The sequence below is a fragment of the Rhinoderma darwinii genome, chromosome 9 (assembly GCF_050947455.1).
Source record: "Rhinoderma darwinii isolate aRhiDar2 chromosome 9, aRhiDar2.hap1, whole genome shotgun sequence".
NCBI classification, from domain to species: domain Eukaryota; kingdom Metazoa; phylum Chordata; class Amphibia; order Anura; family Rhinodermatidae; genus Rhinoderma; species Rhinoderma darwinii.
The window spans coordinates 68,707,015-68,723,148 of record NC_134695.1 but is presented as its reverse complement, the minus strand read 5'-3'; the positions used below and the strand labels follow the sequence as shown (position 1 = coordinate 68,723,148).

At 44.6% G+C, this 16,134-nt stretch overlaps 1 protein-coding gene across 2 annotated transcripts in view; it reads left to right on the top strand.

The window, feature by feature from the left end:
• The first annotated feature begins 7,687 nt into the window (after nucleotides 1-7,687).
• CD82 (CD82 molecule) overlaps nucleotides 7,688-16,134 on the top strand; it is a 52,772-nt gene continuing 44,325 nt past the window's right edge. Inside the window, exon 1 of one of the 2 annotated variants that reach the window (XM_075838046.1) lies at nucleotides 7,688-7,810. The gene's annotated coding sequence lies outside the window, so the exon portion shown is untranslated. Of the gene's footprint in view, nucleotides 7,811-15,296; nucleotides 15,401-16,134 lie in introns of those variants that run through there. The other variant, XM_075838047.1, reaches the window with a different exon arrangement.

The following is a 16,134-nucleotide window of genomic DNA, read 5'->3' as shown; positions in this document are numbered from 1 at the left end:
AAATAGTTTTTATTGAGACATGATAAAAATACAAAATACAGTTAATAGCATCAAAAATGGATTAAAATATAAGTCCTCACAGTAAAGAAAATACTGAGTGGGCTACTGGCCATAACATATACCATACAGAAGTACATTGTAAATAAACAGCCATGGTGAGTCACATAACAAAAATAATCAACTGTGAAATAGACCATCAGAATGGATAGACAGAACTGGCAAGGTAGCCAAAAAATAATAGAATAGAAGTCGACAGACCATGCAGATATACAATGGGGTAAAGATGTGCCAGGAGCCCACTTACACCCAACGCGTTTCGCCACCAGGCTTCGTCAGGGGGAAAAGGATGAATACAGTAGAAGCATGGTGCTATTGAACAAATCTCATCCACACTCTGCGTAAATACCGAGTGGAAAAAACGTTCAGAAATTGACCTGTGGTGCGGAATTTTATTCCACAGCATGTCAATTGTATTTGCGTAAACGCTGCTTATTTGTTGCAGGAATTCCCCATTTAATTCAATGGGGAGCTAAATCCTGCAACAAATAGTAGATGTTGCGGTTTTTTTGTGGCGGGTCCGCAGCGATCCCACCTCAAGAACTGCAACTCAGAAAAAAAAATTCCCGATACCCAGAAGTCTGTGTTCCTTCCTCCAGTGAGGCCTCCAGGGATGACGTTTCATCCCATGTGACCGTCAATCACCGGCTGCACCGGTCTCCTAGAATGACACGTCATCCCAGGAGGCCAGCGTATCCGCCCCGTGTGAATCTTTGCTAGGGCAGAAAATGCTGTAAAATAATAAACTATCATGTACTCAATCCTTAAATGCCCCCCTACCCCGATCCAGCACAGCGACCCTATTCTTTGCCAGTCTCAGAAGCTCCATCAGGGTCACGTGCTGCTGTAGCCAATCACTAGCCTTAGTGCTGTTTCTGCCATGAATGGCACATGACCGCTGAGCCCAGTGATTGGCTGCAGTGGCATGTGAACACATCATACATTATGTAGACATACATTCGCCGTGACGATGAGACCATATCTTAAGTCCCCCTTAAAATGACTATCTCAAAATTACTAAGTCCCTATTGACTTGAATCACCACCAGCTGTATATTTGGTTTTAAAGGGAATGTAAACTCATGCAACCAATTTTTTTCTATTGTTCCAATGCATCTGAAATGTAAAAAAAAAATAAAAAAAAAAATAAAATTTTTAAATTGTCTTGTTGAGAAGTGTCCTAAAATTTGTGTACACAGCTCCTATTCAACCGATGTGTCTCCATGGTTACAGACTACAGACAAATCCTGTGTAGTCTGATCCTGCAGTCATGTGTTACTCTCCTCTGCCTGTCAATGCTTCTTTCTAATCTACAGACAGTAGAAGACAAGGAAGAGGGAGGAGAGCAACACATGACAGCAGGATCAGACTACACAGGGTTTGTCTGTAGTCTGTAACCATGGAGACTTATAGGTCAGTAGAGGAGCAGTAAACACAAAGCAGTAGGAGATTTTTCATCAAGACGATTTGCAAAGTTGCTTCATTTTGTATTTTAGATGCGCTGGAGCAATGAAAAGAAATGTATGCAAAAGTTTACATACCCTCGAAATATGCTCCATTGCTGAACTGCCGTTGTGCCCATAGTCCATTTATTATCACAGTGTACCAAATGCCAGCACTATTTAGGATTCAGACATAGAATTTGGTTAAACTTGGGGAATTGCATGAATAGCAATCCACAAATATTAGAATTATATATTTATGTCTGCAGGATTAATATTTGTGTTTCTTTTGTTTGTAAAGGAAACAATTCTAATAATAATATTTTAGGAACTCGCTATTTTTTAAATATCTATAAAGTGGCTGCTAAGGAGGAAAATCCCCTGAAAGGGGTTGTTTGTTTTAGAAAACCCATTTTCATACACCTTATTAGGGAATTTTGGGTAATAGGGGGGGGGGGTGTCCTCTGTTCAAGATCCTCATCTCTTCGTCAGACTGGAGAGCGGTTACATAGAGCGTCCCTCTCTCTGGAGGACCTGTACTGTCCTGCATTACACGGACAACACATTGATATGAATAAACACTGTGTAATACTTCATTTCCCCTCTGGAGGTGCTGTAGGGAAATTGAACACTTACTGACAGGATTCCCCACAGATCACACCTATAGGTGCCAGCAGGGAGATACTTTGTGATCATCTTATTGTCAAGGGACCTTTGAACAAGTAGGGATTGTCCAATTTAGAGAACCCCTTTGAAATTGTTAACATTATATCCCTAATGTTATATAATTATTGGATTTGCTTCCACTAAAATAAAAACCTATATACTGTGTTATGTCTAGTGCAGGACCTAAAGGGGGGAAGCATGATACAGGGATTCAAATAACACCAGAGAGGGAATCCCCGTGTCATGCACCGGGTACTTTGAGCCTGCACTGGGCATAACACAGGGCTGGAGTGCTCCTTTAAAGGGAATGTGTCGCTAGAAATTATAATTTATTTTTTTTAGTTAAACAATTATTATTTAAGTGATTACACATTGTTTGAATTTTTTTAATTTTTTCACAAGTCCGGAAATATTATAAATTAGATTCTAATTTATAACATTTCCATGTGCTGGCCACTAGAGGGAGCAGGTCCCAAAATTGCAGCATGGTCAATGTGGTGAAGCAACCTCATTGCTTTATGCTGCAAATTTGGGATGGACACACTCTCCTCTAGTGTCCTCACACAATCCCCCCTCCCTTATTCTGGCTCGTGCCAGGAGAAGGAGGGGTTTGAATCTTCTAATCCTCCTACACTGTGCGCTGCCATTTTCTGAGCGACTGCACAGTGTAGGAGGATTAGATACAGTGCTCCGCAGACAGTATAACACGAACATACACGAACATAATACACACGTCACATACATGAACATAAATTACCTGCTCCTGCCACCGCCTCCGCTCCTATTCCTTGCGCCTTCGCTTCCTTGAACATATGGCCGGAAGCCACGGCCAGAAGTCGTCATCTTACTGTCCGGCTGCGGCTTCCGGTCCACATGAAAATGGTGTCAGATTTCGCTCTGTGAACGAGCTTCGTTTTGGTCTGTGTGGGAGCGGCGCATGCGCCATTCCCACACAGACGGCACACGCTGTAGAGAATGGAACGGCTCCCGTTCGCATTCTCTATGGGGTTGGGTGTGCCGTATTCCATCTCTGTATGAGTCGTTAATTGACACATACAGAGATGAAAAAAAAATGGCAGCCCCCATTGAGAAGTAAAAGTAAAAAAAATTTAAAAAGTAGAACATGGGAATACAAATAAATAAAATTTATGTTAATACCACATTAAAGGCAATATTATATTTTAAAAAAATACAAATTTCATGACGCCTTCCCTTTAAATTGTCAAGAGTTTTGCCTGGCATGTTCCTTTAAAGGTAATGTGTCGCTAGAAAAAAAAATATATATATATATTTATTTTTTTAGTTAAACAGTTAGTATATAAATTATTACACATTGTTCTAATTTTTTACATTTTTTCACAAGTCAGGAAATATTAGATTCTAATTTATATAACATTTCCCAGTGCTGGTCACTAGATGGAGCAATTCCCAAAATTGCAGCATTGGCATGTGGTAAAGCAACCTCATTGCTTTATGCTGCAAAATTGGAGAAGACACACTCGCTCTAGTGTCCTCACAGAATCCCCCCTCCTTTATTCTGGCTAGTGCTAGGAGAAAGGAGGGGATTGAATGTTCAAACCTCCTACACTGTGTGCCGCGCCATTTTTTGAGCGAATGCACAGTGTAGGAGGATTAGATACAGTGGTAATCAGACACTAAAACACGAACATACACAGACATAACTTACCTGCTCCTGCCGCCACCGCCTCCGATCCTACTCCTCGCGTCTGAACATATGGCCGGAAGCCGCGACCGGAAGTAGTCATCTTATTGTCCGGCCGCGGCTTCTGGTCCACATGAAAATGGCGCCGGATGTTGCTCGGCCGAAGACCTTCCATTTGGACTGTGTGGGAGTGGCGCATGCGCCGTTCCCACACAGACGGCGTACAGCATAGTGGATGGAACGGCTCCCGTTCGCATTCTCTATGGGGATGTATGTGCCGTATTCCATCTCTGTATGTGTCGTTAATCAACACATACAGAGATGGAAAAAAATGGCAGCCCCCATAGAGAAGTAAAAGTAAGAAAAAAGAAAAAAGTACAACATAAAAACACAAATAAATAAAATTTATTTTAATGACATACTAAAAGCAATAACATATATATATATATAAAAAAAAAATATTTCATGACACCTTCCCTTTAAGCTCTAGAAGCCGAGATGCCTCAAAAAGAAATGAAGTTCCCCGCGGTTTATACTTTGTTCTGGGGCTACAGACAAAACTAATTCAGACAGTGTGTGGTATCCCCCTAGGCAGTAATTCAGTAAACACAATTCCAGCATCGTCCAGCAGAGGGCACCAGTGACTGAAAACAGCCAGATGCCATATGACCGGATCACCTAGTGTGAATAGTCCCATATATCTTCTCTATCTTTTAACGTTTTATCTTATCTTTTGCCGTTCTGGATATGGCCGGCCGCTACCTGTAACAATGTGATACGCCACAAATCGTCTTACGACTGTTTATTTTTGTAATAAGCGCTGACGTTCCTGTACGGAGCTGCCGTGCCAGTGTAACGGAAATAATGCATCAGATTATAAAAATGTCAAGACCTTCAGGTATTTTATAATAGACACTATGTGGACAAAAGTATTGGGACACCTAAACATTTCACCTACAGGACATTTTATGACCTGCCATTATAAATCCATAGACATTAATATGGAGTTGGTTCCCCCCTTTTCAGCTAAAACATCTACATGATTTTGGGGTGTCTGTGAGAATTTTTGCCCATTGATCCAGAACAGCATTTGTGAGGTCAGACACTGATGTTGGGGAGGAGGTCGGGCACGTAATCACAGAATTCTGTGTGGCAATGCCGCAGCATTTACAGTAGCAGCAAAGTGGATGAGACTTAGTAAACCTCATGCCCGCGCTGCGGGGAAAAAACGCAGCGTAAACGTTAATAAATTGACCTGCGGTGCGGAATTTAATTCCACAACATGTCAATTTATGCTGCGTTTTTTATATTTTCCGTTGCGGGTTTTTCCCATTGAATTGGTGATGCAAAAACCGCAACAAAAAGCCAAGTGTTGTGACTTTTGCAGCGCATTCGCAGCGATTACACCGTAAAAATTGCAACTACGGAAAACAAAAGAAAATCATACTTACCCAGAACTCTCTCCTTCTTCCTGCAGTCCGTCCTCCTGGGTTGAAGTTGCATCTCATGTGACTGTTGCAACCAATCACAGGCACATGGCCTGCGCCGTCATCATAGGAGGCCGGACTGCACGCAGAGAAGACGGAGGGGGTAAGTATGAACGACTTTCTTCCGCAGCGGAAATTCCGTTAGAAAAACTGCACCACAACGGGCTGCGATTTTCCCGATGGAATGTGCTGCAGGTTCCAGGTCGAACACGCTGCAAGATTTTTACGCAGCGCATCCGACCCGTAGGAACCCGGCCTAAAGGTGTTGGATGGGGTTGAGGTCAGGACTCTGTGCGGCCGATCAAGTTCTTCCACCCCAAACTCCCCCAGCCAACCAACCAGCCATGTCTCTATGGACCATGTGCACTGGGGCGCAGTCATGGGGAGCAGAAAAGACCGAACTCCAAAATATTCCCACAAAGTTGGAAGCTACAATTGTCACATTGTTACATACTGAAGAATTAGGCTATGTTCACACGCAAACTCAAAAACGTCTGAAAATACGGAGCTGTTTTCAAGGGAAAACAGCTCCCGATTTTCTGACGTTTTTTAAGCGACTCGCGTTTTTCGCTGCATTTTTTACGGCCGTTTTTGGAGCTGTTTTCAATAGAGTCTATAAAAAACGGCTCCAAAAACGTCCCAAGAAGTGACCTGCACTTCTTTTTCGCTACCGTATTTTCTTTAAAAATGGCCCCTCAAAAAACGGCCCGTTGGAACAGAATGCAGTTTTTTCCATTAGAATCAATGGGCAGATGTTTGGAGGCGTTCTGATTCCGATTTTTCGGGCGTTTACGGCCCGAAAAACTGCCGAAAATAGGGCGTGTGAACGGGCTGACCCCCAAAAAACACCCCCATAGCATTACCCCTATTCCACCAAACTTTACAGCTGGCACAATGCAGTCAGGCAGGTAACGCTCTCCTGGCATTCACCAAACCCAGACTCCTCCATCAGACGCCAGATAGAGAAGCGTCACCCCACAGAATACGTTTCCGCTGCTCCAGAGTCCAGTGGCGGTGGCTTTACACCCCTCCTCCGACACTGGGCATTGTGCTTGGTGATGTCAGGCTGGCATGCAGCTGCTCGACCCCCGCGCCATGAAGCTCCCGGGCACCGTCTTTGTGCAGATGTTAATGCTATAAAAGGTCTGTACTCTGCAGTTATGGAGTCAGCGGAGCGTTGGTGACTTTTCTGCACTCGGCGCCCCCGCTCTGTAACTTTACGTGGTCTGTGGTTCCTAAACGCTTCCACTTCACAGTTGATGGTGGAATATCTAGGAGGGAAGAATATTCCGGAACTGACTTGATACAACGGTGGCGTCCTATTACAGGACCGCGCTGGAATACAGTGACCTCTTTCAGCTGAGTTCACACGGGGCGGATACGCAGTGTAATAGCACGCAGCGTAGCCGTCCTGTGCGCCGCCACTGCTGTGAACCCGCTGCAAAAAACGCAACAACTTCTATTTGTTGCAGGTTTTACCTCCCCATTAAATTCAATGGAGAAAACCCGCAACTCATAAGCAGCGTTTACGTAAATACAATTGACATGCTGCGGAATAGATTTACACACGGCATGTGAATTTATGAGCGTTTTTTCCGCTCAGTGTTTATGCAGCGTTTGGATGAGAGTTGTTTTATCTCGTCCACTTTGCTGTTAGGGTATGTGCACACACACTAATTACGTCCGTAATTTGCGGACGTATTTCGGCCGCAAGTACCGGACCGAACACAGTGCAGGGAGCCGGGCTCCTAGCATCATACTTATGTACGACGCTAGGAGTCCCTGCTTCGCTGCAGGACCACTGTCACGTACTGAAAACATGATTACAGTACGGGACAGTTGTCCTGCAGCGAGGCAGGGACTCCTAGCGTCGTACATGAGTATGATGCTAGGAGCCCGGCTCCCTGCACTGTGTTCGGTCCGGGACTTGCGGCCGAAATACGTCCGCCACTTACGGACGTAATTAGTGTGTGTGCACATACCCTTACTGTATTTGCTGCAGATTTTCCGTAATTAATTCCATTGTGGAAAATCCGCAGTATTTATGCAACGAGTGAGTTGACCCTTAAAAGGTCCCATTCTATCACAAGTGTTTGTAACGGCGCGGTGCTGGATATTACACACCTGTGGGAAGGGGTCTAAATGAAATACTTGAAATCAATGATTATGAGGTGTGTCCCAATACTTTTGTCCATTATCTAATCAATCTATCTTTCTAATCTAATCTATCTATCTATCTCATATCTATCTATCTATCTATCTATCTATCTATCTATCTCATATCTATCTATCGCAGCCACAATGTATCAGGCGCTGTTGTAGCTCGCTGTCGGTCCGCACTTGGCCGCCAGGTGGCAGTACAGCGCCCTCCCCCCTATAGTCATTGCTGCTGTGGACACTGAATCACTCAGAAAAGTTTTCTCAGAGCTGCAGCTGCGGTTTATAATCAGGATCTCAGACACCCGGAGAAGGCTGAAAACTCGCTGAGATACAGAGGTAACCGGGGAGGGAAAGCAGAAACAGTTACAGATCCTCACCAAAACCCAGTCACCTGCTATAATAGGGGGTAATGGGGGAGGGGGATTTAAAGGGATTTAAATGGCCACTTCCTGATGACTTTCTACAGACTTCTCTTGGTGCTCTGCACTTATTCCCCATGTGTTGTTCCTTGTTTGCACCTGATCCGAGCAGTGACCGGGCACAGATCCTTCTACTCCCAGCTCCAGCAGTGTATATAGTCCTTGGAGTGCTGCAGGCAGGACTGTATGTGATGTGTGAGCTGCTGGGACACGTCTGCAGTCCAGGCTGGAGCTGAGCTATAACCAGATCTAGGCAGAGAGATGCGGCTATTGTACTCAGCACTGAGACTCATCTACACTCTTCTGAATACTTAGATCTGAGTACTGGGTGACGCTGGTTTGTGCTGGGAAGGGGTTAATTTTAGCTCTGTGCAGAGAAACATACAGATGCAGCAGAGCTGAGTTTGTCATTTGGTGCAACTCACAGGGATATGCTGCTTTCACATAACCGTAATATTGGGCTATTTTGCCGTCTGTATTACCACAACACCCGGATCTCACACACTGAAATTGGTCCATACTTTTTTAATTTTTATTTTAAAAAAAAATGTACTAAGGTTACAATACATCAACAAACAAATCAAATCTTTTTTTTTTTCTGTAATTGATCCGCACTTAGATTAACATGGAGTTCGGCAATCTAAGTTCGGTTGATACAGACGCTGAAATCCGCCCGTATTATGTGTAACCGCGGCCTTATTTGGGGTTTTATATTGGATTACAGGGGAATCTACTAAATCCAGCTCTGCTACATCTCATCTGTGTGTGAATATTAATATACTTTATTGTACAGATGTAGCAGAGCTGAATTAGTCATGTAATCCTCAACTGTCTACACCATGTATCACATTTTATAATTTTTTCTCGGTCGACCCTGATACATAAACTCTCTGATTGGATGAGAAAATACATAATATTCCTATTTGCAATGGTACAAACAATTTTTTTTATCGTTGCAGTGTATGGCCCTTTAAGACAAACACCCCGAGGGGCGAAACGTATTGCAATCCCCCAATGACAAAAAAATGTTTGCTATCCTCGTTTTGTACAGTTCTGTGCCACTTTTGAAGGAGGTTTCCACTATCGCACTACAGTGACCCATCCCCTAAAATGTGACTACGATTAGTAATTAGCCATGGGAGTAGTCAGGGAAGATGTGTTAATAATGGGGAGTGGGGGAAACCCGAATTCATCTGACACTCAGAATATGTTCACACGGCCTATTTTCAGCCATTTTTCGGGCCGTAAATGCCCCAAAAAATGTCTGAAGATACGGGGGGGGGGGGCTGAACACCTCCAAACATCTGCCTATTGATTTCAATGGGAAAAACAGCGTTCCGTTCCCACGGGGCGTTTCTTATGCGGTCATTTTTAAAAACGGCCCGTAAAAAGATGCCCCGTAAAAAAGAAGTGCATGTCACTCCTTGAGCCGTTTTTGGAGCCGTTTTTCATTTACTCTAGAAAAACCGCTCCAAAAATGGCCGTAAAAAACGCAAGTTGCTTAATAAAACGGCTGAAAATCAGGGGCTGTTTTCCCTTGAATCCAGCTCCGTATTTTCAGCCGTTTTTTTGTTTAGCGGTTGACATAGCCTTAGGGTCAGTTCACACTTTGCGGAAAAAAGGCTCAGAAATTGACCTGCGGTGCGGAATTTTATTCCGCAGCATATCAATTGTATTTGCGTAAACGCTGCTTATTCTTTGCGGGTTTTCCCTATTGAATTCAGTTGTCGCGTTTTTTGCAGCGGGTTTGCAGCAGAATCCGCCACAAAAAGCGCAACTCAGAACAAAATAAAAATCTTATACTTACCCAGCAGTCTGTGTTCCTTTTATACAGGCCGGACTCCTGGGATGACGTTTCTTCCCATGTGACGGCTGCAGGTTTTTCAGCCCGGGATTTCGCCAGCGTATCAGCCCTGTGTGAACTCAGCCTAAGGCCCCATGCACATGGCCGCACCTGTAATCACAGCCCGCGGATGCGGGCACTGACGGCCGCCTGCGTTTTCGGGCCGTGCTCCCATACAAAGTATGGGAGCAAGACCCGTAAAATACGAAAAATAGGACATGCTCCGTAATTCCCGGCACGGTTCTACGGCATGGACACCTATCTGTAGCGATATGGAAAGGTCAATAGAACTGAATGGGTCTGTAAAACCGCAGACCGTAGTACGGTTGTGTGCATGGGGCCTTACTGTGTGTTGGTCTTATAATAAGTTTGATGGTTGATGTGACGGAGATGGAAGAATCCTTCAAGTAATGATGTTTTCAGAGTTTCTGGGTTATCATATAAGGTTTGTAGCTTCGCTGGGTGCCCTTCTGAACTAAATGCCGCTTTTCCCATTGATTTAGATGGGAAGCTGTTTGTCGGCGTTCAGCTTCCGGTTTTTTTCAAGGCGTTTACCCCCCGAAATACGCCTGAAAAACACAGCGTGTGAACATACCCTAAGGGTGAATTCACATGTGGCGTAAAAATGCAACTGCAACCTGGATTTTTCACGTTTTTGCTTAATGAACTTTATTTTGTGGTGTTTTCGCGGCAGATTTGTGTGGCAGGTTTTTTGGCGTTTTGGTAGAATTTACAATAGGGCACAAACTTTTTCTTCCCGGATTAATCCAAACACCCCAAGGCTGGATTCACACGAGCATGTTCGGTCCGTAATGGACGGAACGTATTTCGGCCGCAAGTCCCGGACCGACCACACTGCAGGGAGCCGGGCTCCTAGCATCATAGTTATGTACGACGCTAGGAGTCCCTGCCTCGCTGCAGGACAACTGTCCCATACTGTAATCATGTTTTGAGTACGGGACAGTAGTTCCACGGAGAGGCAGGGACTCCTAGCGTCGTACATAACTATGATGCTAGGAGCCCGGCTCCCTGCAGTGTGCTCGGTCCGGGACTTGTGGCCGAAATACGTTCCGTACATGCTCGTGTGAATCCAGCCTAACGAATTTAACAGTAGAAACGCCATGAAATTTGCAGCAAAATACGCCGAGGATTAGGCCAATGCGGATTTCAGGGCGGAGTTTGAAATAACATTAAAGTTTATGAAGAAATTCACATCCAAAATCCACAAGACCTAAAGGGGCCGCAGCGGAAAGATTTTCTGTTGAGGACAAACTTACTTACAGAAAATGGCGCCATTTATGAATTGCAGATTTGTTTTCTCCATAGGATAACATGAAGGCATTTTACGCAACAAAAATACGCAGTTCTACCGTCAGGTGTGAATTCGGCCGAAATAAATGTTATGCTATAGGATCAAATGTCAGGAACCAACCAAATTTCCTTCTGGTGCTGAATGTTGGATTGATCTCATCGTTACGATTCTGCGTTCGATCAGTGGGTGGGTCTGCGACCAATTCTGCCCCTCCTCGTCTGCAAATTTTAGAAGCAATTTAACCGGATAAAAGGAATTTACCTTTGTATAGATAATTGCATTGGTAAATCTCCGCAGCGGTCCGGTATTGAGGAGGAGGAGGCTGTTGTAGGACGCTGTGCAGTTTGACATGTGATCGGTTTAGTAAATAGATTATATGGCCAAAAGAATATGGACACTAATTATTGAGTTCAGGTCTTTCAGCCACACTCATTGCAAATAGCTGCATAAAATCAAGCACACAGCCAAATAATCTCCATAGACAAACATTGCCAGTAATATGTGTCATACAGAAAGCTCAGTGACTTTACATGTGATACTGTCCTAGGATGCCACCTCTGCCAAAAGTCATTTGGTATTTCTGATCTGCTAGATCTGCCCCAGTCACCTGTACTTTTTATTGTCTGTCCGGGTCACCTGTAAGGGTATGTTCACACGGCCTATTTTTGGCTGTAAACGGCTGAAAAATCGGAAGCAGAACGCCTCCAAACATCTGCCCATTGATTTCAATGGGAAAAACTGCGTTCTGTGTCGAAGGGCCGATTGTTTTTACGTGGCCGTTTTGAAAAACGGCAGCGAAAAAGGAGTGCAGGTCACTTCTCGGGACGTTTTTGGAGCCGTTTTTCATAGACTCTATTGAAAACAGCTCCAAAAACAGCCATAAAAAAAAAAACGTCTGAAAATCAGGAGCTGTTTTCCCTTGAAAACAGCTCTGTATTTTCAGACGTTTTTGAGTTTGCATGTGAACAAAGCCTAAATCTGCTACATCTGCCCCGGTCACTTGTAAGTGTTATTATTATCTGCTATATCTGCCCCGGTCACCTGTAAGTGTTATTATTGTGAAGTGGTAGTGTCTAGGAATAAGAACAGCTCAGCCACGAAGCAATAGATCAAATAACTTACAGAGCAGTGCTGAAGGGCCTATTATCTGTTGTCACTCGCTAGAGCTCCACGCTGCTTCTCGAAGTGACGTCGGCACCAAAATTGTGTGTCTGGAGCTCAAGAAATGAGTTCTCATGGTTGTGGCACACAAGCCTAAGATCACCATGCACAATGCCAAGCGTCTGCTGGGGTGGTGTAAAGCACGCCGCCACTGGACTGAAGCAGCGAGTTCTGCGGAGTGATGAATCACGTCTCGCTATCTGGCAGCCTGATCCTTCATCAGATCTTGGTTTGGTGGATGCCTGGAGAACGCTACCTACCAGAATGGATAGCGACTACTGTAACATTTGGTGGAGGAGGGGTGATGGTATAAGTGTGACGGTCAGGGGTTCACATACTTTGGCGAGATAGTTTAGCTCCTGGCTGGACCTTGTGATGCTCCTGGGGAGTGATTCACGGAATTGCAGCAAATTCCTGGCCGCTCCCGGCGATGTCCTCCGGAATCATCCCACAGGTTGTGGAAACAGACAGCGAGTCCCAGAGCAGTTTCTTTTATTTTATTTATTTTAGAAAAAAGTAAAAATACCAAAAGAATCCTGAATCTAATTATAATCTGTAAAATTCCTGTAATAATCCAGCATTAAGGGGGTGCGATAGGTGTGGATTATCTATATTTGTGGATTATCTGATGCCATGGGAAAATCTATAACGGTAGAGCACCCCTCTATACTGTTAAATTATTTTAATCCGATTTACGATAATCCAGAAAGTCTAATAATCCAACCTATATTTCCATTTTACAACTGCAATATAATGTGGAATTTCGCAAAATTAGATATTATAGCGACACATTTTGTTTTTTTTGGGGGGGCTGTCGTCCTGAAGGCTTTCAACCCTTACACCTGAGTTTTATAAACCTATCTATGATCGTCTGATAATCCAGCACCCATACCTCCCAACCTTCCCGGAGTCAGCAGGACAGTCCCAAATTTCGGGCGGTGTCCTGGTTCCCGGTGTCAACTGTATCTGCGTATTCTGGATGCAGATACAATTGAACCCAATGCTAAGGCAGGGAACCGTCAGCTCCCTGCTTCAGCATTAGTACAGAGGACTCCCCGGGCACAGCGCTACTTTAAGCGCCGAGCCGGGGAAGCCCTTGACGTCACTGTTCATATATATGGACCGTGACATCAGGGGATCTTCCTACAGCGGAATCCCAGGCCACAGCGTTCTCTGGTTTGGGACTCCGCCCTAGAGGGAATCCCCATGGCTACAGGAAGGGGGGGGGTAGCGCTGTCTACAGGGGACAGTGTGGCGCTAGCTACATGGGCACCGGCATTTGATATGGGCAATGGCACTAGGGGCAGCTAAGGGGCATTATACTGTATGGGGACAGCTAAGGGGGCATTATACTGCATGGGGGCTGTATGGGGGCATCTGTGTGGACATTATACTGTATGGGGGCATCTGTGTGGGCATTGTACTGCATGGGGGCATCTATGGGGGCATTATACTGTGGGGGCAGCTATTTGGTATTCTACTGTGTGGGCTGAATCGGGTGTATATGGGTGGGATTGAAGGCGTGGCTTAAAAGGGGAAAAAATTTCCTGTACGCCGCATCGGTGGTATGCTATCAGGTAACATTGATAATATATTCCAGATTATCATACTGTTCAATGCCAAAAGCAATTGTTGGACTCTTGGAATGATGCTGAATAATATAAATTATATCGTACAGTGAAAAATCCCTCATTGCAGCATCTGGTAATTCAGAATATCTGATAATCCGGCACCTCTTTTCAGCACAGAACTGGAATAAAATGTAGAATTTCACAAAACCGGAGGACCATACTGAAAACTAGGAACTTCCATTAATTAAAAATAGATTTTCTGTTTAATTTTGGACTCGCTTCCTGAAAGTACTTAGCCCTTCGGCCGGGTTCCCACGTAGTGTAAACGCTGCGCAATTCTGTGCAGAAATTCCGCAGCATTTAGAGCAGCTTCAAAGTGGATAAGATTTTGGAAATCTCATGCCCACGCTGCCGAAAAAAGCCCACAGTGAAAGCGTTAATAAATTGACCTGCGGTGCGGAATTTAACTTTGCGGCACGTCAATTTATGCTGCGTTGTCGTTGCTTTTCTGTTGCGGGTTTCCCCCATTGAATTAAATCGGGATGTAAAACCCGCAATGGGAAGCCATGTGCTGCAACTTTTGCGGCGGAATTGCTGCGATTCCACCACAAAAATCGCCATATTAAATAAAAATGTATTTTTACCCTGAACTCCTTCTTCCTCCAGTCCGGCCTCCTGGGATGACGTTTCATCCCATGTGACTCCTGCAGTCAATCACAGGCTGCAGCGGTCACGTGGACTGCAGCGGCATCCGGACCGGAGGCCAGACTGGATGGCAAAGGAGGGACGCGTCACCTTCACAACGGCCGGGGTAAGTATGAACATTTTTTTTTCTCTACGCTGCTTACCGCAGCGGAAATTATGGCCGAAACAAAAACCACAAAATGTATCTGACCCGTGGGAGCCCAGCCTTACAAATTAGTTTTCCTATGACCGTCTGATAATCCATCATATCTCATAATCCAGCATCTATCAGGTCCCATTCACACCAAATTCAATTAACTTGGCTATATTCTGGTTGAAGGATATGCCTGAAATGATTGCCATTGGGGGCAGTTATGGGGTAACTCTGGCACTATTCATGGGGGCACTCTTGTCTCGTATCACTAGGGACCTATGAAGACCAGAGAAACATTTGTTTGGAATTTGTAAATTCTCATGGTTTTTATGGGTTTCTTCCAGAAATGCAAAATCGATGGAATTGGCCCCATTGTGTGTGAGAGAGAGAGAATAGATTGTGAGCTCCTGGGAACAGGGATTGATGTGCGTGATTGCAATCTGTGTACAGCGCTATAATTGAAGTGTTTGTATAGCCTCGGCCTAAATTATAGACTTTATTGCATTTTATAAAATCCTGTTCTGGCCCAGGTCACATGACCTCATTTCTAAAAACGTCGCCATAGTTTCAGATTGTTGCTATGACCTTGGGTTATGGGTTCGTTACCCCCCTTCCTGTTTACCTGAGCTGGGGAAGCCCTGCCCTTTACCTGCGCTCCGGGACGAAGTGTCCGGTTACACCCTCGGCAGCTGCAGCTCGGAGGACTCGTTTCTCTTTCATTTCCTGAAGCGTTGATTTGCCGGAGAAGGATCTGCAATCACAGTTTTCCACTTACGAGACAGGTAGGGCGAGCCTCCGACGCTTGTACGATTCTTTATGGAAAATTACAGGCCATTGACCTTGGGGAGAATTCACACCTGCAGGTTTTCATCAGGTTTTTTTAATGCAGTTTTTGCTGCCAAAACCAGGTGTGGATTCAAATAAGAGGAGAATTAGTATCTGTCCTTTTATACTTTCTCTATCTTTATGATCCCGATCTGGTTTTGGCTTCAAAAATTGCATTAAAAAAACCTGAACAAAACCTGCACATGTGAATAGACCCTTATGTATCATGTTGTGAACAATTCAATTCCGACATTTCTTAAATATATCCGTTTCTAGAAAAGCTGGGTGAAAGCCCGTATGGTTGCCAGTACAGCCCAGACCCAGCTTTCCAAATGTCCAATTTTCCTGTTTGCTCGGGTCTGATGTCGCTAGCCTTCATTTAAACCAGCCGATGGTACTTTAAAATCATTCACCATTCAGGATTATGGTAAAGCTAAGTGTGTCTTCTCCATAAGGGTCAGTTCACACAGAGTTTTTTGACGCGGAAACCGCGTCGGAATCAGCGCCGAAAAACGTTCCAAAGCCGCCTCCCATTGATTTCAATAGGAGACGGAGGTGTTATTTTTCCGTGGCGTCATCTTCTTTCTTGCCACGGTTCTGCCTCTGACCACCTGTTGAAATCAATGGGAGGCAGAGAAAGCTTTTTTTGTGGCGTTTTATAATCGCGGTCCTCCTAAAGGAATTTTGACGC